General features: G+C 50.2%; 1 protein-coding gene across 7 annotated transcripts in view; it reads right to left on the bottom strand.

Moving 5' to 3' along the window:
• Window positions 1-27,276, bottom strand: part of CTIF (cap binding complex dependent translation initiation factor) — a 326,137-nt gene that overhangs the window by 271,295 nt on the left and 27,566 nt on the right. Inside the window, exon 2 of one of the 7 annotated variants that reach the window (XM_060405512.1) lies at window positions 14,696-25,684. The exons of 5 other annotated variants lie outside the window; for them this stretch is intronic. The gene's annotated coding sequence lies outside the window, so the exon portion shown is untranslated. Of the gene's footprint in view, window positions 1-679; window positions 9,567-14,695; window positions 25,685-27,276 lie in introns of those variants that run through there. One more of the 7 variants, XM_060405513.1, reaches the window with a different exon arrangement.

The raw sequence follows: 27,276 nt of genomic DNA, 5'->3' as shown, positions 1-27,276 counted from the left end.
AATAAATCTCTGCATTGTTTAAACCAATGTTATTCAGGTTTCCTGTTATAGCTGCTATGGTAAGCCGCTCTTTAAGATGGGCCTCAGGGACTCCTGCCTCCTGTGTTCCAAACAAAATATGGTAAAATGATAAGATGTCACTTCTGTGATCAGGTTAGAAAAGACTGACTTCTATCTTGCTGACTCACCACTGCCTTTTTGGCACGCACACTCTGATGAAGCAAGCTGCCACGCTGGAGAGGCCCACGTGGCCAGGAGCTGTGGGCAGCTTCTAGCCATCAGCCAGTGAAGAGCTGAGGCCTCAACCCAATAGCCCCAAGGAACTGAACCTCATCAACAACCATACCAGGGAGCCGGGAAGCAGACACTCCCACAGTCTATCACAGTCCTGGTCAATGCGTCTTCTACAGCCTTGGGAGAGGTCCTGGAAACAGAGTCCTGCCAGGCTGAACTGAGACGCTGAGCAGCACAAAGTGGGAGACAAGTGTGTTTAGTTTGGGGGATGTTTGTTACACAGCAGTGGAGAACTGACACAGCTGCGGATCCTGATCCTAAACGAAACATGAGCAGGACCCTCCCCGCCTTTGGCTTCCATCCCCTTGTCTGTAAAACAGGAGGGCGGAACCAGGTCATTTCAAAGGCGCCTGCCACTTTAAAGTCCCAGAAGGCTGCAACTTACCCACAGTCATGCCAAACAGACCCAGCTGTCTCGACCTCCTTCCCTGGGCAGTCAGGCTCAGGAGTCCGTCCACCCATGACTGCTTAGTGCTACTTCTTTTGTTCACTGTGGCATGATGCTTCGAGGCAGGAAAAAGAAGCAGGAGACCAGGGTTCTCCTCCCCGTGCCCGGCACACAGGGCCCTGCAGCTCTCACCATAGGACTTTTTCCTCTTAGCCGACTGGAGGCCTCGGACCCAGCAAACCCTGGCAGTGACTCCTGGTATTTGTCAAGACAGGTCCCTGAGCAGAACCTCCTGATGAGAAGCGGAGGAGGCTGGGCTGACACACAGTCAAGGTCAGTGGACCAGAGAGCAAACGGCTTAGCTAAGCTACTAGTTTTCGAGCTTGTTTCACTGCTTATGCCATCTGCTATGAGTTGAATTATATCCCCCAAAGGGAAAGTGGCTCAGTCATGTCCAGCTCTTTGCAACTCCATGGACTATACAGTCCATGGAATTCTCGAGGTCAGAATACTGGAGTGGGCAGCCTTTCCCTTCTCCAGGGGCTCTTCCCAACTCAGGGATCGAACCCAGGTCTCCTGCATTGCAGGCGGATTCTTTACCAACTGAGCTATGAAGGAAGCCATATCCCCCGAAGTTCAGACTAACTCCCCCATACCTCAGAATGTCACCTTATTTGAAAACAGGGTCTCTGGAAATATAATTAGTTAAGAGGTTGTGTGTGTGTGTGTGTGTGCGTTTTAGTCGCTCCGTCCTATCTGACTCTTGCAACCCCAGAGACTGTAGCCCACCAGGCTCCTCTGTCCACGGAATTCTCCAGGCAAGGATACTGGAATGGAGAGCCATTCCCTTCTCCAGAAGAACTTCCTGACCCAAGGATCAAACCCAGGTCTCCTGCATCGCAGGCAGATTCTTTAGTCTGAACCACCAGGGAAGCCCATAAGAGGCTATACTGGTCTTACACAAAGGGAAAATTTGTACATACAGACACACATACAGGGAGAATGCCAAGGAGGGATAAAAGCAGAGATTGGGGTGATGCCATCGACCAGCCAAGATATGCCAAAGACTGCCACCAAACCGCCAGAAGCTAGAGGAGAGGCAGCACACAGAAGCTCCCCCACAGCCCTCTGAAGGAATTCACACTGCTGACACCTTGACCTTGGACTTCCAGCCTTTAGGACTACGAAAGAATCAACTGCTATTGCACTTTGTTTGTGGCACTTTGATGAAGCGGTCCTGGCGGTTGTTCAGTCACTCAGTCGTGTCCGACACTTTGCAGCCCCAGAGACTGCAGCATGCCAGGCTTCCCTGTCCTCCACTATCCCCCGGAGTTTGCCCAAGTGGATGTCCATTGAGTCGATGATGCCATCCAACCACCTCATCCTCGGATGCCCTCAGTTTGTGCATGATACACCTCTGTGCACATACTCACCCCCCCCACACACATACACACTCACCCTGGCAATACATTGTGTGCATTACAAAATCATAACCCCAAACAGAAATTAAAAGATGAAGAAAAACATATGCATAAGAGTTCCAACACTTTCTCCAGGTGACCCCGCCTGGAGTCCACTAGTTTCAGGCGATATAGTTGGCACTATCCATCGATTTCCCCCTGGTCCTTGCCATCTGGGATCCAGGATTCTGACCTTGCTTCTCAGCTCGCTAATTGTTTTCCTGCTGAACTTGATGCCCTGGTGAGGACTGAGCTCAGCAGGGTTTGGGTGTGGGGTGGCTCTGCCTCTCTTGGGCCTCCCACTCATGCTGGGGCCTGCGGCGGCCTGCCGAGCCCTTGGGCGCACAGCCCCTCATTCCTTGGATCGTTCTCTTTCCCCATCCATCAAAAATAAACCCCGAGCAAAGGTGGATGGAGCCAACTTCAGGGCGGGGTGGGGGCACGCCTGTCTGTTGTGGGCGCAAGGATTTCTGACTCCTTGCCTTCTGCAGCAAGGTCATGGTGCGCACGTGGTGCCTCCAGGTGAGGAGCACAGGGACAGCCCAGATGCACGGGTACAAGGAGGGAAGGGTGCAGAATGGTAGCCAGGGAATGTGTGCGCTCATTCCAGAAACCCTGCCTGGCCCTGCCTGGCTGCCTGGTGTCCGCGTGCAGCTGCCATCAATGCTGGGCCGCTGTCAGCCCCACCCCAGCAGCTCAGCCAGCTGACAGATCCCAAGGACCCTAGCCTCACCCCCCTGACAGCTGTGGAACCCAGACTGCGTAATTCATGCCCCTCCCCCACCCCCCAGACCAAAAGAGGAATGCAAGTGAAGCCTCTCCTTCAGTGTAAGGATTTCCAAACACTGACAGCCGGTGTTCACTGAGCATTAACCCTTCTGAGTACGGGGCCCCCGTCAGAGCACAGCTAACCCAGGAAGAAGGCCTGCCTGCTCAGGAGACAGGCCAGACTGCAACCATGATGCTCCACCCCCCCTCGGACCCCAGAGCTGCCAAATTAACTCTCTCCTTCCCAGCCACACACTGCAGAGTCCCCCCAAGAGGTGAAATGGGGAGGGGGGGACCTGTTCCAGGGGGCCCCCGTGGCACCGGCAAGGTAAATAGTCAGCTCTTTGGTCTGTGGCACCTGGTTGATGGAAGAGAGTCCCCTAAATCATTTGTATAGTAGATAATTTAATGAAGATACTCAGAAAAAACTATCTGAATGACAATCTAGTGTCCCTCGGGCTGGCTTCAGCCCCAGAGGCAAAAGGACATTCTCACCTTGGCTCATCACCTGTATCCATCCCCTGCCGGTTTAGGCCTCTTTCTATACATTCAGAAGAGAACAATCTTTTTTTTTTTTTTAAAACTTCCCAGGGTTGTCAAGAACATGAATACCAGGTCTAAAATACTAAAGAACTCTGAAGACATATTATTAACACCTGTGATGATGACAATAAAGATTATTTTGCTTTGACTGAGTCCTTTCACATGCACGACAAACTTGTCCTTTTCTGCCAAGTCTTCTCCGGGGAATCCCTGACTCTGGCTGAAACCCGTTTCCCAACAGCATCCCCTCCCATCGAAGGGCCTCCCCTGTGCACGCCCGCCAAGTGTGTACTGACCTGTGGCAGGCCTCCTGCGGCCTCCTGAACGGGGAGGTGCCGCACTCCCGCCAGACACACAGTGCCCCTGGGTCTTTCTGGCCACTGAGGATTCCCAGGGGGGCCAGGACAGGAGAAAACTTTATCAGGCTCATTACAAAAATATGCTGGCTCATCTGGAGGCAGGATGTGGGCCCTGTGCAGAGTGCAGTCGTCCAGCCTGGCCAGGCCCCACCTGTTTCCAGGCCTCCCCATTCCCAGCTGCCCACGATTCCCTGCTCCCAAGGCAGCCACCCTCTCCAGGGTAAGAAGAGGACCATGGATTTTTGCAATGACTCCCTTTGTTCCTCTCCAACCCCCCCCCCCCACCCCCCCCCCCCCGGGGCCCCAGGAGCCAGAGGCAGCCTGTGAATGGCAGGCTGGGCTTCTGCTTGGCTGATCAGAGCGATTAGCAGCCATCACTCCCTGCTAATTGCTGTCCTCAGCAGGGCCAGGCCCTCCTGTCTGCTCCTCCGGGGCCCTCTGCCGGCACACAGCCGCCAACTGTTTCTGGTGACAGGAGTTGCGTGTCATGGGAATCACAGTGTCCAGGCTGTAAGGTCAGCTCGTGCCAATTATGAATCCCATTCACCCAGCCGTCGAGGCCCGTGGCTTCTTCGCTGAGTCTGAGCCATCTGGGTTACTTACTCCAGGGAGAGCTATTTCCAAACCATCCCAGGGAAGTAAGATGCCCTGCAGGTCAGAGGAGCTTCACACTAGCTTGTTCACTGGTATCCAGGAGAATCAGGGCAAGGGGGAAAACCACACTAAAGCCTACAGATACTGCCAGGGTATTTCCGTAGAAACAGCACAGCGCCAGGAATCCAAAAGGCTGGTGGGTCCCTTTCCTGCTCTGACATCAGCCTCCACATCTGCAAAGTGGGGTTAATAGTGCTGTCCACACTCCCACGGTTGCCGTGAGGATTAACTGAGGCAACCCACATCATACTAACCATGCGAGTGGCTGTTGAGAGCTAAGCCTTTAAATGGACTCTCTGCAGTCCCCGCCCTCTAATCTGTCCAGATGGGTCCCACCTTAGAGATGAGGAAACCGAGGCCCAGAAAGGTCCAGACACGACGGCCACATGACAGGTAGGGGCACGTGGACATGGGGCCATAGGGACTGTTGTCACGGTGCCGGGTTCTTCCTGATGCTGAAATGATCCCCTTTCACGTGTCCTGCTCAGAGATCCAGCCCAGGCTGTTCAGGGCCTGCAGGCAGCCACTGCCAGGAGCAGTGGGTACCACGGACGAGGGTGGTCCACCTACGCCTGCTGGAGGTGGCCTGCTGGGATACCCCTGCCTGGGAAGGGCAAGGGGAATTAGCGAGATTATCGGACTGCCTCCTGAGCAGGTCTGGACTGCAGAGCACGGGATGGGTGGCCAGTCTGTGGGCAGGGAGATAGGGCAGACAGGAGCCGAGAGGCTCCGAGAGCTGGGCCTGCACCTCCTCCATTTCTGAGGTCTGCCTCTTCTCATCCACGTGCACCTCATCACGTGCCCCAGAATGCTGTCTGTCCAACTCCAGGTCCCACGCTGTGACTGCTGTTTTGAGTTCCCTGGGAGAGGCCTGACATCCGCACTGTGGTCTAAATGACTAACAGGAACAGCTTTCAATGAGTGGGGAGGAGGGGACAAGGGGTGTCAGAGCCGACGGGGATTGGAAAGGATGGAATGCGTGTCTCTTGTCTCCCAGTTAGGGTGCTGTCAGGGATGTCAGTCATTCTTATCCTGGTCTCTGGGAAAGCTGGTACATGTGCCTGCATCCCAAAGACAGCATGGTCTCCTGGGCAGCAAGGGTAAAGGACTCGGACTCCAGACACCCAAATAGAGTGGCTCGCCATCGGCTGCCTATGTGACCTCAGGCAAGTCAGCTCTCTGGGCTGGTGGGGTTTGCCGGTCAATGTGCAGGCAGGAGAGGGCCAGGCCTGGCATGGATGGGCCGCCACCGCTGTTCCCGGCAGGCCCACACGGCAGGCCCTGGAGGCCCTGGCTCAGAGCTGGTGCTCCGCCCCTTCTGGCATCCATGGTGGCCTCGGGGCAGCAGCTGGGACTGGATTCCAGGCTAAATATGGAGTCCCGGCCCAGGCTTCTCCCCACCTGCAGGCCGAGGGCCCAACCTCTGCGGCTCCGGAGCGTCACAAAGCCCGCCCTCCCTCCAGCCAGCCCGAAATGCTGACTCACAAAGTCTGCACTCGAACGAGGGCCAGACAGAGGTCAGAGCGCCAGAGCAACAATGAACCTCCAGAGCTATCAAAAGCCGGCAGCACAAGGCCCCGGCCTGCAAAGAAACACGGGAACCAGCCTGCTGGTTTCAGTAACAGAGAGGGATATAAAGCTCTTTAGCCTCAGAGGATATTCAGGCTGACTTCCCAGAGCCGAACAATGACAAAAGTTACAAAATAAAGATGATGCTCCATGAGGTGTCTCTCTCCTCTCCTGGGCTGAAAATGTATGGTCACATTTTAAAAAGAAGGCTGGTAAGACTTTAGTCCTTCACCCCTCTCACCGCCCGCCCCCATCACACACACACACAAAGATAAACTCCTTACTAACAAACTGTTTACTAGAAGGACAGGTCTAACAAGTAGAGTGCTGAGTATTCAGAGTTTTCAACCTAAAATACCAGGAGGACTTCTACTCCAGAATAACCCAGGGTGAACCCCACCTCACAGCCCCTCTCCAGCACCAGAGATGGGTGATGCCTGCCACACTGCTATAGGGTGAAAGGTCCTTTGCAAAAAGAAGTGTCAGCGTCTCCCCACTCAATTGTCACTGTGACCTTATTTGGATGTAGAGTTTTTGTAGATGCAATCAAACGTGAGGCCATCCTGGCATAGGATGGGCCCTAAAGCCAATGGCTCTTGTCCTTGTAAAAAGAAAAACACAAGGACAAGAGTCAGACACAGACACACAAACAGGGAGAAGGCCGTGTGAAGACAGAGGCGGAGACTGCAGCTACCACCCAAGGGACCCCAAGGACTGCCAGTCACCCACCAGAAGCTGGGAGAGCCCAGAAGGGATCCTCCCTCAGGGACTTTAGAGGAAGGTCGGCCTGGCTGGCACCCTGACTTCAGACTTCCAGCCTCCAGAGCTGCAGGAGAATAAACATTTGTTGTTCTCAGCCGCCCAGGTGATGGTGATGTTCCAGCAGGAAGGGAATACACACACCTCGGAAAGGATCCATTGCAAACTCCCAGCTGTGCGACCTGAACATGCCCCTTCTCTGGGCCTTGGTTTCTTTTCTGTAAAATGTAAAAAGCTAGGGCAGCAGTCCCTTCCAGCTCTGACCTCCACGTTCCCTGATCCACTGAGTCTCAGGAGGATGGAGGAGGTGATGGTGGGGAGGGCGGGGAAAAGCAGAGGGTGGTCTCCCACTGCCCACGCTGGGCTGACCATGAAGAAACAGTCAGAGAGGAGCGGCCTACCTTGATAAAGGATAGGTCAAGTTCATCTTTGCAAGCTTGCATCCTCCCCTGTACAGGGCGGTGCTACAGGAGAGAGCAAAGATTCTAGAGGGAGTCATTACAGGACAGAGGTTTTCCTTGTCTCACACTTGCATCAAAGTAATAATGCAGGATCAGGAGGGGGAGAGACCAGAACGGGAGCAGTGGAGAGGGCCCTGCGGGAGGCTAGAATCGGGAAGACTCAGGAAGGACGAGGAGGAACAAAGACAGGATGCACTGAGGGCTGTGCAGGCAGCAGGAGGTCAGGTCAGTGAGTGTGAGTGTGAGTGTGTGTGTGTCAGTGTCAGAACGTGTGTCCCGGGTTGTGGGCTTGGGGGACAGGAAGGGGAATCACAGCAGAGGGTGTGGGCAAGGACCAGGAGCTGGATTTGGGAGGCGCCTGAGGCCAAAGTGTCCTGGAAACAGTCGAGTGCGCACTGGACTGGCATCAGAAGGCAGGCCTGGTGTGGAGAACAGATGTGATGGTCCAGGGCACTGGGGCAACAGCCAGGGCTACCCCAGGGGCAGGAGGGCCCAGAAGGAGGGCAAGAGGAGAAGGGGCTGGGACAGGGCCCCGTGAAGCCCCCGTCTCACCAGCCAGAGACAGGTCCCTGTGGGGAGGTCTGGGGGACAAGAAAGGCAGGGGGCACAGAGGCAAAGTCAGGGGGAGGGAGTTGGGTGTGCAGGGTGTCCTCGATGGGAGATCAAGTGAAAAACAGAGAAAAGGCAGACTGGACACGGAGGGGGGTTCCCAGCAAGTTCAGGCTCCTGTCGCTGCTCCCCAGAGGCACTGAGGACCGCGGGGCTGTGTCTATTTCCGGGTCTCACCAAAGAAACACACACCTGGTAACTGAGGAAGCAAAGAAGGAAGAGATGCAATGACCCAGGACACTGACCGAACCACAGCTTTCCACGGCCAAACGCACACACGCTCTCATCAGCAACGCCACAGACCCTGAAGACGCCCTTCAGCACAACGTAGACGGGGGACAGGCTATGTCGAAGCATTTCTCTTTTTGCACACTCAGAGCACAGCTAAACCAGGTAGAAATTGGAGGAGACAGAAAAACACGTGCACAGGACTTTCAAGTGTTTTTGCTTTTATATAACCCAGAGGCTAAAGAAAAAATAAAGCAAAACTGTCTTAAATATGTCATAATCTTTTGTAAAAAAAAAAAAAAAAGGAAAATATGGTTAAAACTGGACTCATAGATATTTAGAGCTGAGAACGACCTAGAAGTTTATCTAGTCAGAGACTCTCATTTTCCTGGTGAGAAAAGTGAGGCCCATCAAGTCAGCTGGCTTGCCCCATGTCACAAATCACATCACTAATTAGTAACTAAGTCAGGACTAGAGCCCATGTCTGTTGCTGCAACACAAACCAAACCAAGGCTAATGACCTAACTCAAACTCCATTCAAAACACCGCAATGCCCTTGTCTGAAGTTTGTGGAAGTTCAGCTACAGTGATAAGAGTACAATCCAACCGTTTGTTGGAGTTTTCAATGTAATTTTCAAAACCAACCTTCTCAATTCAGTTGTCTAACACTCAGACTAGCCACACAAAGTGGTGGAGGCTGTGGACTGTGCCAGTGGTACAGCTGTGCCAGGCCCACAGGTCAGGCACCTTCCTTCAAGCCCTTAGCACTTGGGAGTCAGCAGGGGTACCAACACCACAACGCTCACAAATGAGAGTTCACCCAAGGGAGAAACATCTACAGGTTGTTATTGCATTTACTTTTTGTTTTCTTTTTTAAAATTTAGTTAGTTTTAATTGAGGGATAATGGTTTTACAATATTGTGTTGGTTTCTGCCATGCATCAACACGAATCAGCCATAGGTAGACACATGTCCCCTCCCTCCTGAACCGCCCTCCCACTTCCCACCCTGTGCTATTGTCTTTTCTAGCTCAGCTATAAAGAGTCATGCAGTTGAAACAGGAAAAGACAGCATGAAGGAATAGGAGTGGGAAACAGAAAGAGAGCATTCCTGAGCAAGAGGACTTCTTAGTGGCTATGTCATCTGCTCCGAGCCAACTCCGGCCCCGGGAAGCGGGAACGAAGGTCAGCGTCCCTTAGCAAAGTCCCAGGGAGCCTCTCAAGGCTGGAGCAGACTGCATCTCTTTAGATGGAATATCATGGATGGAATGAGAATCGCACAGGTTTGTGTCCCAAGAGTATGATGACTCTTCACAGCGAGCCTTTGAGGATGTGCCATCCAAAGTCTGCATGGGAGCCTGTGCTGGCATCTTGCCCAGCAGGTCATCCCCGGGGGCATGGGTGGTATGGGTGTTCAGGCTGGGTGCCCAGGCCCCACCCCAACCTCAAAGAAAGCCATGGGGCCCCCTGCTGGGCCCCCACCATGCCACACACTGGCACTCCACAAACACTCCCAAGGCTGGCACTGGTTGGCAGCATTATATTACCCTGCGGGTCCCAGGTGGGGTTAAGAGGCGTGCAGGCCAAATGTAAGCTTTCTTTAAATGTAATTTTTTATCTTCAGCATCCAAATGATTTTTGCTCTGCTCTCGATGTCTTTCTTTATTTCAACAAGACAGATTTTTTCATACACTATTCTAGCGCTGTTGACACTCCAAATAGATGTACCACTTTGATCCTGCAGCTCGGTCTGGCCGTGGTATGGGAAGGTGTTTTGGGCTTGAGAAATTTGGCAAATGACAACAACTCACTCCGGCTGCTCCCTGAGCCCTGTCCCCTACACAAGCCTCATCCCTTCAAGGGCAACTGCAGAGAATACAAGATTCACAGGGGCCAAATGGGAGAGGTGGTCGCTGTGCCCTGAACAGGGGCCTTCTGTCCTCACTAGCCCTGCTAACATGCTTTCAGAACCACTGATGATCTTCCAGGGTGATGGAAATGATCTTTATTTTGATCTTGGCAATGATTACACAAATATAAACATCTGTCAAGATCCCTCAGGCTATGCACTTAAGATTCATGCATTATCCTGTATATAAATTACACTTTAGTAGAGTACTGTTACTATTAAGAGAGAGGGGAAAAAACACTGATGGCTACAGGAAGTATGATTTGCAAACCAAATGGTACACAGCCAGTTTCTCCACCTTGAAGACTATGAGAGACAGAGGAGCTGGGACAGAGCCGGGTATGTGGGATCTGGTTCCCTGACCAGAGATCAAACCCAGGAGCCCTGCATTGCGAGCGCAGAGTCTTAGCCCCTGGACCAACAGAGAAGTCCCCTATTTGTAGACTTTTTGATGATAGCCATTCTGAGCTTCCCTGGTGGCTCAGATGGTCAAGAATCCAAGTGCAATGGTGGGTAGACCGGGTTTGATACCTAGGTTGGGAAGATCCCCTGGAGGAGGGCATGGCAACCTACTCCAGTATTCTTGCCTGGAGAATCCCCATGGATAGAGGAGCCTGGCAGGCTACAGTCCATGGGGTCACAAAGAGTTGACTAAGAGGAACTAAGCGCAGCACAGCACATTCTGACAGCTGTGAGGTGAAAACCTCACTGTGGTTTTGACTTGCATTTCTCTGATTGGTGGTGCTAAGCATCTTTTCATGTGCCCGTAAGCCATCTGTGTGTCTTGCTTTGGCAAAATGTCTACTCAAGTCTTCTGCACATTTTTTGTTTGGATTGTTTGGTTTTTTGATATTTTATTATATGAAGTCCTTATATTTTTGGATGTCACCCTTTGATATATGATTTGTAAAGATTGTCTCCCACTTGGTAAGCTGCTCTTTCACCTTCTTGATTGCCTCCTTTGCCATACGAAAGCTTTTCACTTTGATGTAGTCCCACTTGTTTCGTTTTGCTTATGCATACCTGCTGATGTATGCATCAATAATGCTTTTTGACATAGCCAAGATTCTCTGTAGACTGTTATAAGGCCCTCACTGCTTGGGGAGGAAGCAAAACAATGACTTATTCTATAACTCAAATTAATACTGTTTAGAATGTCAAGATTTTCACTTCTCATGAATTAGATGACTCAGGTTGTACGAAAATAACGGGTAAATTTTTGTTACTTATTTCTTCAGCATTTTATACCCATACTTCAAGGTTATTCATACTTTCACCTACTTATCATTATTATATTGAGATGATAAGCTGGTGGGAGGGGGTGGGGGGAGTGCGTAGGTGCGAGGAGGTTAGCCTGCACTGAAAATCAGCAGGGTGGGGTCAGGTCCCCACCCTACTCCAGATGTGCCCAGATCAGTCAGCATCCCTTTCTAGGTGTTTCCTCATCTATAAACTGAAGAAATAGGCTAGTTCCATAAAAATTAATCAATTAATGCAGATTCTTGGGTTCTGTCTTGCCTCCTGAATTACACACAGTGTAAGTCTGGGGAACAGGAATCTGCATTTTGATAAGCTCCTTGGGTGAGAGTAATGTTCTTCGGGGTCTGGCACCAATATTTGGGAACTGTGGGCAATGTGTTCATTAAGGTTCTGACCTCCAGTGGTAACAATGCCTCCTTTGTGGGAAGAACAGCAACATAGGGCCAAGAGAAAGGTGTAAATAGATAGGACTGACACAGAAAGGCTTCCCATCTTACGTCCTCTAAATCAAGAGCCTAAACCCAGACTTTAAATCTCAAAAGGGTGACCCTAGGGACAGAGGAGCCTGGTGGGAGGCTGTCTATGGGGCCGCACAGAGTCAGACACGACTGAAGCGACTTAGCAGCAGCAGCAGCAGCAGCATACAGTGTGCAGTTTGTGTCTGGCTCAAAGACATTTATTCAAGAGAGTAAGTGAGAGCTGGGAGTCAGCTCATATCTCATTTGTCAAACTATGTGCCTGGAAGCAAGGCTGTAGCCACCTGGGGTGGGGGGGTTGTTTTCATCAAAATCCTTCCACCAAGATAAGGGATATGCTAAGTCGCTTTAGTTATGTCTGGCTCTTTGCAACCCCATGGACTGTAGCCCACCAGGTTCCTCTGTCCATGGGATTCTCTAGGCAAGAATACCAGGGTGGGTTGCCATGTCCTCCTCCAGGAAGCTAAGGAATGTCTTTTCCTAATTCTGACAAAGGCGCTGCATTAAGCTAGGAGTGTCTGCAGAAAGACCATTGTCAGAAAACACGCATGTTCTTTCGACATGTGTTTTCAGCCCTAATTCCCTAAAGATGTAAGTGACTTGATATTTGAGACCTATCTTGCCTTTTCCAACTCCAACAGTCCTCAACTTTGTTCCAATGTCACTTGCCCTTCCCCAGACATTCCTTCCCTCTGCCTTTCATGCTTTGGTCAAGCTGCTGCCACCACTTACCAAACTTTTCACCAGTGAGCTACCCAGTCGTCGGCACCTTCTGCAACCCCTGTAGGCGAATTAATCTTCGCTCCATGTGCCCGGCATGGGGGATGGGACAGCAAATGAGACAGGCGTGTTCCAGACCCTCACAGACCTTAGGATCTTGTTTGAAGATGATTAAAACACCGATTACAATAAAGTGTTGAGTAAGGAGAGTGCGTAGCAGCAGGCATGCTGTCTGTTAATTACGAAACTAATGCAACATCGTCTAAAAATAGTTCAGCTCCCTGCCCTGCCCATCTACAAATCTAGGAACAATGCAACCTGAACTCAAAGCTCTCTTGGATTGCTAGCACTCTCCTCCCTATGATGTCTAAATACTTGATACTCTGAGAAAATTAAGGTAACAGAGCATTTGTTCAAATTTTCTGCAGCATCTAATTCTGCAGAGTACCGGCTGGACATCAGTTCTCCGCCCTGATCCACCTCTCTGTCCTTCCTCGCCTAAGAACCTATCTAGCCTGTGCTCTGAGCATGGCTGGCCCCACCAGCTATCTCGGGGAGACTCTCCTCAGGGCCGGGTGGGATGGGGGGTCACATGATGGGTATGGCTGGGGCTGTGCTCTGCGCAGTCCTGCTGCCCAGCCTCCCCGAAGGTGGGCATTTCCTCTCCAGCACTTTCCTCTCTCCTCTCCTACCCTCCATCACAGGCGTGGCTGAACAGGGGGTGAAGGGCAGGTCCGGAGGTGCTGACATGCATTCTCCCAGCTCTAAATTGGCACAATCACCATCAGTGCGGTTCAGCAGACAGTGACAGAACCTGCTCTTCTGAGAGAGCGTGGAGCAGAATGACCGAGAGCGCGGGGTCTGAAGCCATGAGACTGGGAGCTGAGCCCAGGCTGTCACTTAATCCTTCATGTCTTCTTACCTATAGAATCGGGTCGGTCCATGGGGCTGTAGCAAGGACTAAATCACCTAGAGTTAGCAAAATGCTTTGTATATACCATCTACTCAGGGCTTCCCTGGTGGCTCAGAGGGTAAAGCATCTGCCTGCAATGCAGGAGACCCGAGTTCAATCCCTTGGTCGGGAAGATTCCCTGGAGAAGGAAATAGCAACCCACGCCAGTATGCTTGCCTGGAGAATCCCATGGATGGAGGAGCCTGGTAGGCTACAGTCCACGAGGTCACAAAGAGTTGGAAGTGACTGATCGACTTCATTTTCTTTCTTTCTAGCATCTACTCAAATGCTGATATTAACTCTACTGGTACTAATACTCCAAATGATGATATTATTACTTCCACTAATACGGGTCCTCCTTACCCCCACCCCCACCGCCATCACTACCACAGCTTCTGTTTGACAACCTGCTAGTTGGGAGGTCACAAGGTAAACAGAAGGAAATGGCAACCCACTCCAGTACTCTTGCCTGGAAAAGCCCATGGATAGAGAAGCCTGGCGGGCTACAGTCGATGAAGTCACAGAGTGGGCATGACTAAGCGACTAACACACACACACACACACACACACACACACACACACACACGGTAAACAGACCGTCCCTGCACCAAGAAGCACACACATAGCACACAGCCAGCAGGGGCACCTGGCCCAGTAAGCCCCTGAAACCCACTCAGGGCACAGAGGAGACCCTGACCCAGGAGGCATAGCAGGGAGGCCCTGCCTGCTGGAGGCACCCAGAGGACCACGAAGACTAGACACCACACCCAGGCGCCTCCTTCATCCAACGCTGTAAGGCCCTGAGGAGTCTTCTGCCACAGCGTTTCAATTCTCATCCCTTCCTCTTTGTTCCTAATGATGTCTTTACACCATCCATTGCACCACCATTGCGCTCTCTGTGTCAGCTGCCTGGACAACCGTGGCCAGCTCCTGATGGCCCTTCCTGTCCTCACTGAGCCTCTAATCCAGGTCCCAGGACTCAACCCCAAACAGCTCCAGTAGCTGCAGTTGGTCTTAGCACAGCTCGCAGGCCCCACCTCCTGTTTCCAGGGAAGCTTCACTCTGAGGCCTCTCTCCTCCTGGCCTCGAGATGCCAAGTCACACGGGACATCCTCACAAGCAGAACAGCCTCCAGAATGGGACCCTCTCCACCCAAGTCTAACCTGACCCGATCCTGCAGGGCCACTGCACCCATCTCAGACACAAGGCCTCCCCTGCTCTGGCCCACAGTGACCTCCAGCTTACCAGCATTTATCTCCCAAGCACACCCTTTGCCACTTAATCATACCTCTTTCTCCCTGAATGAAGCCTTAACTCCTTCCCGCCTGCCATCTTTCCTTCCGGTGACAGGTAATAACACCTTGTTGGGAACCAAGTCCTCACTTAGAGCTCAATAAACACTTGCAGGATGGACACACCCTTGAGCTTCCCAGTCCCACACGAGCAATAAAAAGAAAGAAATGAGGTGAAGGGTCGCTGGCGGTCTGACCCTAGGGAACAAACTGGATGGGAACCCCATTCTCCCAGGCACTTGCTTTGCTCCATTTTTTGCCAGCAGAGAAAGCCCTCCCGCCCCTTGCCGGCTGCTCTTTATTCCTGGTTGGCTTCCCTCGGAGGAAGTGCCAGTGGTGAGAGAAATACCAGAAAGAAAGTCTGCAGGAATCCAGCGAGAGGAGGGGAGCCTCCAGGCCCAGCCTGGCTCAGGCAGCAGAAAGGAACAGACATTAAGAAGAAAAGTTCCCGGAATGTGGAGAGGAGCAAGGCAGGGCCAAACTAAAGCCCCCAAACCTAAGGGGATGGCAAGAATTATTTCTGCAAATATAAGGAGCAAAGTGTAAATTTGGACGCAGGGCTAGTTACATAATTCAGACTGCATTGTGGTAGATCTTAGGATTTTTCCAAAAGATCAATTTTTTTTTAATAAAAAGAAATAGCTGCAGAATTTATGAAAATGGAGTACTGCTGTCTCACCTTCTCTTACTGTGAAATGGGAAATTTAGGATAATAAATGGGGGGGGAGCGGCATGATGCTAAAGTGGGAATGTATAATAGCGTGGCAAAGTCACAGCATTTATAGGAAATTGTGCAGAACAGGAAGATCTATAGAGAAACAAAGTTGATTAGAGGTTGCCTGGGGCTGAGGGAATTGGGGAGAATCGGGAGTGACTGCAAATGGGTACAGGAGGTGATAGAAATGTTCTGGGTGACAAGATTCCAGAAAATAACATCTCTAGATAGTAAGAGACGGCTGCACAGCACCGTGAATATATTCAAAGTCACCAACTTTAGAAGGGTGAATTTGGGGAATTTTCTGGCAGTCCAGGGTTTAGGACTCCGTGCTTCCACTGCAGGGGGCCATGGGTTCGATCCCTGGTCAGGGAACTAAGATCCTACCTGCTGCACGGTGCAGACAAAAATAAACGAACAGGTGAATTTTATGGTATGTGAATTAAATCTCAAGAAAGCTTTTATTAAAAAAAAAATAGAAGGGAAAGGACTGGAAATGAGGGCCATGAAGTAGCTGAGGCACGACAACTGGGTATCTCAGCTGAAGATGAGGACTAGACAGAAATGGGAAGAAAACCAGGTGTCCCAGCTGAAGATAAATGAAGACCAGAAGGAAGTTCAGGTTGAGAGACGTGAGATGGACGGAAGGATGCTCCACAGTCTGGATAAACATCTCTGAGGGTGAAAGATGAGGTCCCCAAAAGACTGAAGAGTCGGGCATGACTCAGCAGCTGAACACCACCACCAGCAAAGGACTGTTTCCTTCCTGGGGGGCTTCAGACACCACCCGCCTCAAAGCCTGAGCCCTGGCCCCGTCCTCTGGTCCCCAGGCAGGGACACATAAGGCAGAGTCTTCCTGAAACCACAGTTTCTTGTTGTGGTTTTCTCCTCATCACTCTAACCTCGAGCTCCCGCAATGCCTCGGAGTCCCCAGGCCAAGGGGGCGCGGGGCAGCTGACGCTCCTCCTGGGGGAACCAAGGCCCTGGCTCTGACCACCCACTGAGGCCTGCCAGCTTAGGTCACACCCCCTCCCCATGCAGAACTCCGACTCCTCTTGGCCAACCCTGCTCAAATCGCTCTCCCCGGGGCTCCATGCGACACGAACTGTTCCCATCACACAGGCCACCCCAGCGGCTCTCAAGGTTTTAAGAATAATCAGCAATTTCAACCTGTTAAGACTATTTAGCTCCAGGATGGAGGAAGGCAGAAACCAAAACCACATACAAGACAAGCCCTGAAATCCCCCAGCACCAAAGCTTACAAAGAACAGAGAGTCAGAGTCTAAGCAGAAGTATATAAAAGGTGCGTCTGAGCTGCCCAAATCCTACCTATGTCCCATTTCCTTTGTTTGCGTCAAATCCTGTACTTAAGGCCTCCACAGGACTGGGTTTATGTGGTCCTACTGGAGACGGTGTCAGCGATTAAATGGTTATGCCTCCGCTGGCATGTGAACCTGGAAACGAGCAGAGCCTCCGTTCGAGGTGGCTTTTCGCCTCCTTGTTCTGGCGTTTGTGTTGGCTGAAGGACAGAACTGCATGGAGAGAGAACTCGGAAAGCGAGAGGGGTGAGGAGTGGGCCCCAGGGGAGGATGCCGGAGCGACGCAGGGGAACGGGCAAAGGCCCGCAGATGAACAGAGAGGCTGGTCCCAGGAAAGGGCCGTAAGGTACCAGCAGGCCTGACACCACCCCAGGTACTGTAAGATGCTATACCTTTCTGGTTTCCCAGTAGAGATGGTCAGGCCCAAGGAGAAGGGGAAAACACCATGCTGTATGAAGTGTGTCTTTCCCGGGCTGGCGGGTGGCCTGGCAAAGCCCCAGAGGCCACTTGTTTGCCCTTCCAAAGGTCAGCACTGCCCTGGAGCAACCTTGGAGTGAGTGACTGCACACCCACAGCTCCCAGAATGCAGGCCCACTCCTTAGCACCCTCTGGTGCCAGGGCAGGCGGGCAACACCTGGGCACCATGTGTGCTGGCCCTGCTCTCCGAGGTCAGGGAGGGACAGTCCACAGGCTGGAATTATTCACCAGTGAGTCCTGTCTGAGGCTCAGTTCCACCACACACACATTTGTCCAGCGCAGGCCTGCCTGGCACATGCCCTGGGCCCTCCATAAATGTTTGTTGTTGGCCCCTTGTGGTGAAAAAGCAAGACTGTAATTGGAAAAGCACGCTCATTTGCTAAGGCCTTAATCCAGGCAAAAGCCCTGACTTCCAAAGTTTACCTTGGAGAGAGGAGACTACATAAGTGGGTGCTTTATTTACCCCGGATTAACCAGGGCTTGGGGCTGGGGCCACAACCCAGCACAGACCCGTGCTCAGGGCGTTTCTAGAAACACATGCCAGACAGGGAGCATTTCTAACAGTCCCGACATTCCAGGGGAGGAGAGCCTGACCAAGAGGCTGGGCCTCCATCAGCCATGCCTGCCTGTTGTGGCTGAGGCGAGGCTCCTTCACGGGGCTCGGGGAGGGAAAGTAAATACAGAGCTGACTGCTTCTCGGCCCAGAGGATCTCACACCAGCATTCACACCTCTGCTCGCGGAGCAGTGCTGTAGCCCCGCTGCATCATCAACCCCCTCCAAGGCAAAAGAAAAGTGAAAATTAATCTAATTAGAGGCAACAGTGTTCACAGTAAGGAAAATTCTGGTATTCTGCCAAGCGTCTCTCTTCCCAGCCAGCTTTGTGGGCAAAGAGCATGGGGTTTGGAGCCCCGAGGGCCTAAGCTGGAATTCTGGCTGTCCCTCCGCTCCGTCACCATGGGGACAGCTCTCCAAGGGGCAAAAGAGTCACTGCCTTACAGAGCCGCAATGAGGGTCCACGAGAAAAGATGTAAAAGGCATGACGCCGCTGATGGATCGCAACAAAAGCAGCAAGCTTGCCCCTTGTCCCTCATAGACTCAAATCCTACCCGCCCACCTGCCCAGTGGCCTGCTTGGACATCTCAGGAGGAAGCACCAGGACCCACCTCCTTCACCCCTAGATTCTGCCCCCTGCAGCAGAGGCAGGACCCATTTCTGGGGGTGGGAACTTCAGGAAGGGAGGTCTCCAATACCCTGCCACACCCAGCTGCCAACACCGTTCATAGCTGTTATTGTCTTATCTCATCTGGACCTAGACCTGGCAGCATTATTTCTATCAGCCCCATTTAGAGATCCAGAGAAGGCGTAGGTCTTGGGCTAAGTCACACAGGAAGTTATCCCAAGAGCCAGATCTCAAGACAGTCCACTACTCTAATCAAACGGCTAACATTTCCTGAGCATCCAGAGATTCCACTACGTTCCCTATAGGGATGGATGCTACTGGATGTTCAGCAAAGCAGCAGCAGGAACATTATACTCTTTCCAGGCCTAAGACTGAAGACTTCGGGGCCTTCGTGTCTGTGTTCTGAGGGAAAGCAGCCACCATGAAACAAGGCCTCGTCCACTGAGACCACCATGGTGGAGGGAAGCTCAAGCTAGTCCCAGGAGAATTCTCTCTCCCTCACTCTCTCTAACGGTTCTGTGTCTCTGAAGAATCTGCCTACTCCAGGCTTCTCAAGACGGTGAGCCAAATATGATTTGCCTTTGATCGCTTAATCTGCAGGGTCCTGCTCAGACTATCTGAAGAAAAAGACTGAAAATCACTAGAAGCAGGGTATTGGGTGAATAAACTAGTATACAGTCATATGACAGAAAGAAACAAGGAAGATCCCTGTGCACGGATTCACAGGAAAGATCTATACAGTGTTAGCCATAAGGTGAAAGGAAACAGGTACAGAACAGAATTCCAGGATGGTCCCTCTGATGTAAGAAAGGGGAGAAAAAATCAGAATGTATTTTTTGGAGTGCATGGGAAAACGGAAGGAATAACAAAATACTATTGAAAGTGGTATATATTACGGTTATATACTTTTTTAATTTACTGATATATATGATATATTGGAGAAGGAAATGGCAACCCACTCCAGTACTCTTGCCTGGAGAATCCCATGGAGGGAGGAGCCTGGTAGGCTACATTCCATGGGGTCGCAAAGAGTCGGACACGACCAAGCGACTTACCTTACCTTATGATATATATTGATTTCTTTTTTGTGAGTAAAATAGTGTCTGGGATTTGCTTCAAATAATCCAGAGACAGATGTATGAACAGTAGAAAAGAATCAAGCATGGCCATGAGATAAGAACTGAGGAGGCTGGGCGGTAGGTACAGTAATTCATGATGTTAATGCAATTCTGTCTATTTTTACATCTTTTGGAATTGTTAATAACAAAAATTTTCTTCAAAAACTGTTACCTCCAGGGAGTGAATAAGAAGGCAAAAAGGAAGGGACAAATGGATGAGGACAAGGTGAAAACAGCATTTCCATAATTCACAGATTATCTTTTTTTTCTTTCAACTCTTAAGATGAAATTCACATAGCATGAAATTAACCATTTCAGTCATTTTAAATTGTACAATTCAGGGGCATTTCTTACGTGCACACTGTTGTGTAACTGCCATCTCTACTTATTTCCAAAACATTTCCATCACACCAGAAGAAAACCCTGCGCCCATCAAGCAATTACTCTTTATTCCCCCAACCTCCCCACCCTTGCCAAACACCAACCTTCATTCTGTCGCCATGGATTTACCTATTCTGGATGCTTCCTATAAATGGAATCATATAATACCTGACTTTTGAGTTTGGCTTCTTTCACTTAGCATGTCTTCAAGGTTCATCCAAACTGTAGCATGTATCAGCTTCTTTCCTTTTTTATGGCTAAGTAATATTCTATTGTATGGATATACCGCATCTTGTTTATCCACAGATTGGTTGATGGATGTTGGGCTTGTTGCTTTACTTTTTATTTTGACTTTATTTTTTAACTGCGTATTATTTCTTCAAACAAAATTTTTAAATTAAATTTCTATTAGATAATGAATGTGAACCCCCAAAAAGGCAGGATGAGCATACAAGGGTAGATTCATTAAAAAGTTAGGCAGCCTGGCAAGAACACAATACGAAAGCATTCAAAAATATGAAAGGAAAAATGGATAATAAGTTGTAATTACTTATATTTGGGGTATATGATTATACCACACAATTTATAATTCTTTCAAGCATGAAAGAACTACTTGAGAACCTCTTTAAGGTAAAGCATTGGGAGAATGGGCGATGACTCTGGCCTGGGTGGGGAGATGGGGCCGGACCATGAGGGTCTCCATCCCAGGCTGGAACCAAGCCAAGGTGTGATGACATCTATGTACTGTCACGTGCTGACCAAATCGCTCATCTCCCCAAACAAGGGGAGGGCTTGGGCTTCTACTTCCTGTGACTGCCCAGAGCACTCAAACCCATGAAGCACTGGGCAGCTGCAGAAGTGGATGCTTCCTGAAGGACCAAGGACAGCCCACCAAGGGGTCTTGCGGGGAGTCAGGGGCACTTTTCAGGGAGGTGACTTGTAGGCAGGGACAGCCAATGGCATTGTTTCCTGTTTTGCATACAAGGTCCCCAACGAAGGATTATTTTGAAGAGCTGCATCTGTTGCTTTAAAAACAAAGTGAAAAAAAGTTAGTTGCTCACTCATGCCCAACTCTTTGTGACCCTATGGACTGTAGCCCACCAGGTGTCTCTGTCCATGGACTTCTCCATGCAAGAATACTGGAGTGGATTGCCATTTCCTTCTCCAAGGGAATCTTCCCAACCCAGGGACTGAACTCAGATCTCCCACATTGCTGGCAAATTCTTTACCACCTAAGCCAAAAGATCTGGAGAATTCCCTGCCAAGCCACTGGTTAGGACTTGGTGCTTTCACTGCCGAGGGCCCAGGTTCTATCCCTGGTTGGGGAACTAAGATCCTGTAAGCCATGCAGCCAAAAAAAATAAAAAGAAAAGTTTGTAAATATTATTATACTATCTCAGGAGAAAGAGCTCTGGGTTTTAGCTGCAGCTCTGATCCCAGGTGGGTTACTTCCCCATTTTCCAGATATAAATAGAAATTCTTGTCCCTCCCAATATGTTGGAACATTAGATGGTCCAGAGATAATCAAGGTTTTGAGTTCCTCATAAGAAAGATGTCTGGAAACACAAGGGGATATTATGATTCCTATGGCTTAGGTGGGTGGGGTAGACTCTATGAGAAGAGAAGTCAGTATATGTAATTCAGCTCAGCAAAGTAATTTCATCTTCTAGACTTTACCTAGAGGGAGGGGAAGCATCTGAGAAGCTAAACAAGCTACAGATCACCACCACAAACCTCCATTTAATTATGTATACTGACTCGTTTCATCCCTGTCACTAACCTTTCGGAGTAGGATTATTCCACTTTCTGAAGAGGGAGAAACTGAGGCCTGAAAAAGTAAATGGCGTGTCCAAGTCTGAAGTGGGGCTAGGCCTCCAGTCCCTGGTTCTGCTATTCTCTGAGATGCTTGGTCCTGTGGGCTTATTGACCACTGATCAGAAGTGGAGTTTCCCCTGTGTCTTCTTTCATTCATCTGCCCCGTCAGCAGCAGCATCTCCTTTTGTGCCACAGGGTGCTGGTGCCAGACAGATGGTACAGAACACAGAGGCACGCCCTCAGGGAGCTGTTTGCCCTCCTTGGCTCACTGTTACGTGCCATGGCAGAGGTTGCTACCTGCTTAATCAACAACCATTCCCCCACTCGTCCTCACTAACAGAACCTTGGGTAAGTACTCAGCTGAAGAACTACATTTCCCAGGCTCCCTTGCAGACAGGAGTGATCAATGAAAACTGATTCCAGTTCTTCCTCCTCCTTTCCAGAATGACCCTGTGTGATGGCTGGTACTTCAGCAACCATGTTGGATCATGAGGTGACCTTGAATAAAAGGGCCAAATACAGAGGCTAGTGTTACAAAAAGACGGAAGTGGCTGAAGGCCCATAGAATCAGCATACCAGCTCTGGCCAGCCTATCTCCAGGCCTCTCTGAGGCATACAGAGAGACATACAGAGATAAATAAAGCCCTGGCTATTTCTGGTGTCTGTTACTAACCAACACTCATGGGTGGGTTCCTTTGACTTAGACTGCATGTTTTGCATGCATGAGGCCCTGGGTTCGATCCCCGGAATTTCCAGGACAAGTCGGTATTTGGGGGCTATTTCAAATCCTAAAAGATGATGTTGTGAAAGTGGTGCACTCAACATGCCAGCAAATTTGGAAAACCCAGCAGTGGCCACAGGACTGGAAAACGTCAATTTTCATTCCAATCCCAAAGAAAAGCAATGCCAAAGAATGCTCAAACTACCGCACAATTGCACTCATCTCACACACTAGTAAAGTAATGCTCAAAATTCTCCAAGCCATGCTTCAACAGTACATGAACTGTGAACTTCCAGATGTTCAAGCTGGATTTAGAAAAGGCAGAGGAACCAGAGATCAAATTGCCAACATCCACTGGATCATTGAAAAGGCAAGAGAGTTCCAGAAAAACATCTATTTCTGCTTTATGGACTATGCCAAAGCCTTTGACTGTGTGGATCACAATAAACTGTGGAAAGTTCTGAAAGAGATGGGAATACCAGACCACTTGACTTGCCTCTTGAGAAATCTGTATGCTGGTCAGAAAGCAATAGTTAGAACTGGACATGGAATAACAGACTGGTTCCAAATCAGGAAAGGAGTACGTCAAGGCTGTATATTGTCACCCTGATTATTTAACTTACATGAAGAGTACATCATGAGAAATGCTGGGCTGGATGAAGCACAAGCTAGAATCAAGACTGCCAAGAGAAATATCAATAACCTCAGATACACACCCTTATGGCAGAAAGCAAAGAAGAACTAAAGAGCCTCTTGATGAAAGTGAAAGAGGAGAGTGAAAAAGTTGGCTTAAAACTCAACATTCAGAGAACTAAGATCATGCCACCCAGTCCCATCACTTCATAGGAAATAGATGGGGAAACAGTGACAGACTTTATTTTGGGGGGCTCCAAAATCACTGCAGATGGTGACTGAAGCCATGAAATTAAAAGACGCTTGCTCCTTGGAAGAAAAGTTATGACCAACCTAGACAGCGTATTAAAAAGCAGAGACATTACTTTGCCAATGAAGGTCCTTCTAGTCAAAGATACGGTTTTTCCAGTAGTCATGTATGGATGTGAGAGTTGGACTATAAAGCAAGCTGAGCACCAAAGAACTGATGCTTTTGAACTGTGGTGTTCGAGAAGGCTCTTGAGAGTCCCTTGGACTACAAGGAGATACAACCAGTCCATCCTAAAGGAAATTAGTCATGAATATTCATTGGAAGGACTGATGTTGAAGCTGAAACTCCAATACTTTGGCCACCTGATGCGAAGAACCAACTCATTGGAAAAGACCCGGATGCTGGGAAAGATTGAAGGTGAGAGGAGAAGGGGATGACAGAGGATGAGATGGTTGGACGGCATCACCAACTCAATGGACATGAGTTTGAGTAAACTCAGGGAGTTGGTGATGGACAGGTAGGCCTGGCATGCTACAGTCCATGGGGTCAACAAGGAGTGAGTGACTGAACTGAACTGAACTGATAACTCAGTTGGCAAAGAATCTGCCTGCAATGCAGGAGACCTAGGTTCGATCCTTGGGTCGGGAAGATCCCCTGGATAAGGGATAGGCCACCCACTACAGTATTCTTGGGCTTCCCTTGTGGCTCAGTTGGTAAAGAATCAGCCTTCAATGTGGGAGACCTGGTTTGATCCCTGCATTGGGAAGATCCCCTGGAGAAGGGAAAGGCTACCCACTCCAGTATTCTAGCCTGGAGAATTCCATGGACTATAGAGAGTTGGAAAGTGTCAGACACCATTTACTGACTTTCACTTTCACCTCACCCTAACAAATGGGCATACCTCAGTGGCTCAGTGGCAAAGAATCTGCCTGCAGTACAAGAACACCAGGATGCATGGGGATGACCCAGAGAGATGTTATGGGGAGGGAGGTGGGAGGGGTTCATGTTTGGGAACGCATGTAAGAATTAAAGATTTTAAAATTAAAAAAAAAAAAAACAACAACAACACAAGAGCACCAGGAGATGCAGGTTTGATCCCTGGGAGGGTAAGAGTCCCTGGAGAAGGGCATGGCAACCCACCCCAGTATTCTTGCCTGGAGAATCCCACAGACAGAGGAGCCTGGCGGGCTACAGTCCATAGGGTCGAAAAGAGTCAGACGTGACTGAAGCGATTTATTTAGCACATTCCCTAAACAACAAAGGCTGCCAGGCTCTGAAGAGATCTGCATTGGTGTGAAGGGACATGGAGGCACCATAGTCCAAGAAAGAGCCAAGCAACTCAGTGTGAAGGGAAGGAGGCCATCCAAAAACCTCACAGCAAAATCAAAGAACAAATCCTCCAACCTGGATGCCAATCAGGGGACTGAATGGGCCCTCAGGGCACCAGGTATGGGGGCGGGGGAGTGGGGCTAAGTGTAGGCTCAGTTCAGACTGCCCAGCACTGTGGTCCCTTGAGCCCAAGGCACTTGGCCCAGATCTCTTGCCCCAAAGTGCATCTCAAACATGTGGGGCAAAGTCTGGCTCATCTCCATCTGGAGCCTTCACACCCTGGCCTCTGATCAACACTCCAGCCCCAATCCTCACTTCCCTGTACTCTCCTCCAAGTCTGTATCCTTAGAAGACCCCACCCATGCACCACCAGGCCTTTACACATAATGTTCCTTCTGTCTTCAACACTCCTGCCCCACCTCTTGGCCAAACCTACTCCCCTGCATCCTTTGATGTACCTCTTAGTTTATTCACCACTCCCATTAGGAGCCTTCCCTGACTCCGGGGCTGGGCCAGGCACCCCTCCAAGGCCTTGCACGGTCCCTTGGGCATCTCCCTCCACTCTGTGTGTAAACGTCTGGCTCCCCCACTAGTCTGTGCAACCCTTCAGAGCAGGGACAAAGTACTCAACTTCTAGAAATGCTCTTGAAGACTCTCCGGCCAGAGCAGACTGCCACATTGCCCTCTGTGCACAGCCCAGTTCTGGCATGCAGCAGGTTCTTAATAAATATTTATGATGGAAGGACAGAATCTCATACCCAACGAGCAACTGACTTTATTAAAGTCCAGTCTCCTCGGCCCAGGGTGACAAGTGTTCTTCCTCCCAATAATGGTCAGCTTGTATGCTGTAACAATCACGTCACGGCTCCCTGCAGACGATCAGTCACACGGGCACTTCCCTGGTTACACGTGCTCTCCTCCTCTCTGCGGGGTGGGGAGGAGCCTCGTGGCTTCCTCTCCTATTTCCGGAGAATGGGCTCCGTTTACGGGGAGGGCTGGGAGTTGGTCAACTTGGCCACGTCTGCAGCTTTGGCAAGAGTGAATATCTGCAGGTGGAAATCGCTAACATCAGGCTTGGATAATACTCACCATTCATTGACCTATGTCTCCTGGCCCTCTCACTAACCAGGGCCCAGAATCACAGCCCCCTAGAGACAGAGGTCAAGGATGAGGTCAGGTGGCTGCCAGTATAGGCTCAAGGCTGGCCGCTAGGACAGTAGGGCAGACGTCCAATTACCAGGCGGGAGCCGAGTGGTCGGTGTTCCCCCCCTGCCCCCAAGCCTGGTCGGATCCCGGTACTTGCTCTCCTAGAGCTGAAGGCACAGGAGACCCACTGGTGCTTTTCAGCTGTTCTGATCGTCAACTGCTGTAAACTGAACTGGTCTTTGGGAGAGGAAGGTTCAGCAAAATTTTAATTACAGGCTGTCTCCCTGACTCTAATGGCTAGGCTCTGCAAACGTAGTACTTTAATCACATGGTGTTAAATCACTTTTTAAGTATACCAGTGAGGTTGAGGATTTAAAGGAAACCTGTTATGAAATTTTGCATATATAAATATAATATATAAAAGTCGCTCAGTCGTGTCCGACTCTTTGGGACCCCATGAACTGTAGCCTATCCTCTGTCCAAGGGATTTTCCAGGCAATAGTACTGGAGTGGACTGCCATTTCCTTCTCCAGAAGTTTTGCATAAAGCAAGATAATTGCACTTTTTTGAAATTCGGGGGAGGGGGTTGTTTATGAAAGTTTACATAAGTGAATCTAATTCAAGTTTGCCAGGAGCACCAAATCATTTACTAATCTATGTTTGCTTTGTCACAATGCTCAATGGTGCCCATGTCCCCCAAAATCAGGTCTCTAAAAGCTCCCAGGAATTTTCAACTCTCAATCCCTTTTTCCTCCAGGAGTGTGCCTTTCCACTTAAAACTGGAAATTTTGGGAAAAGAAAAAAAAAAAATATATATATATATATGTATGAAGGGCTGAATTGTGCCCCCTCCCCGAAATTCATATGCTGACATCCAAACACCCAGTTCCTCAGAATGTGACTGCCTTTGGAGGCAGTACCTTTAAAGGAGGTGATTAAGGTAAAGTGAGGTCATTAGGGTGGGCTCTCGTCCAACACAACTGGTGTCCTTACAAGAAGAGATCAGGACACAGACACTGTGAGCATACAGCGAGAAGCAGCCATCCCCACGCCGAGGAGAGAGGCCTTGGGAGAAGCCAGCCTTTGCTCCTGGACTCCTGGCCTCCAGAGTCACGAGCAAATGAACCCGTCCTGTGTAAGGCCCTCGACAGTGGCACTGTGTTACGGCAGCCACATAACAGAGTCTTCTCTGAGCAGCTCGTGGAGGAGAGTCCCCGCCGACAGGCTGCCCTGCTGCTGAGCTGCATGACCCTGGGAGGGCTTGCAGCGCTGGCTCAGGGCCCCCAGGCCCCCTTACCTCAGTGGGCGTGGGGGCATTAAATGCAGATGCTGTGGGCTCACGTGCCCCTCCCTGGTTCTCTGACGCCTGGACCACATCCCTCATCCACAAGAAAATGAGATTTTTTTTCTCTCTCACTTCATGCTGTCTTCTAGACAGGAAGCCAAAGAGAGGAGATCCTGGCACCAAGCGCCTGGATTTTTATTTTTTTCC

Source organism: Ovis aries, chromosome 23, assembly GCF_016772045.2.
Source record: "Ovis aries strain OAR_USU_Benz2616 breed Rambouillet chromosome 23, ARS-UI_Ramb_v3.0, whole genome shotgun sequence".
Lineage (NCBI taxonomy): Eukaryota > Metazoa > Chordata > Mammalia > Artiodactyla > Bovidae > Ovis > Ovis aries.
Note: the sequence above shows the minus strand (reverse complement) of the source record. Positions and strands in the feature narration are given on the sequence as shown.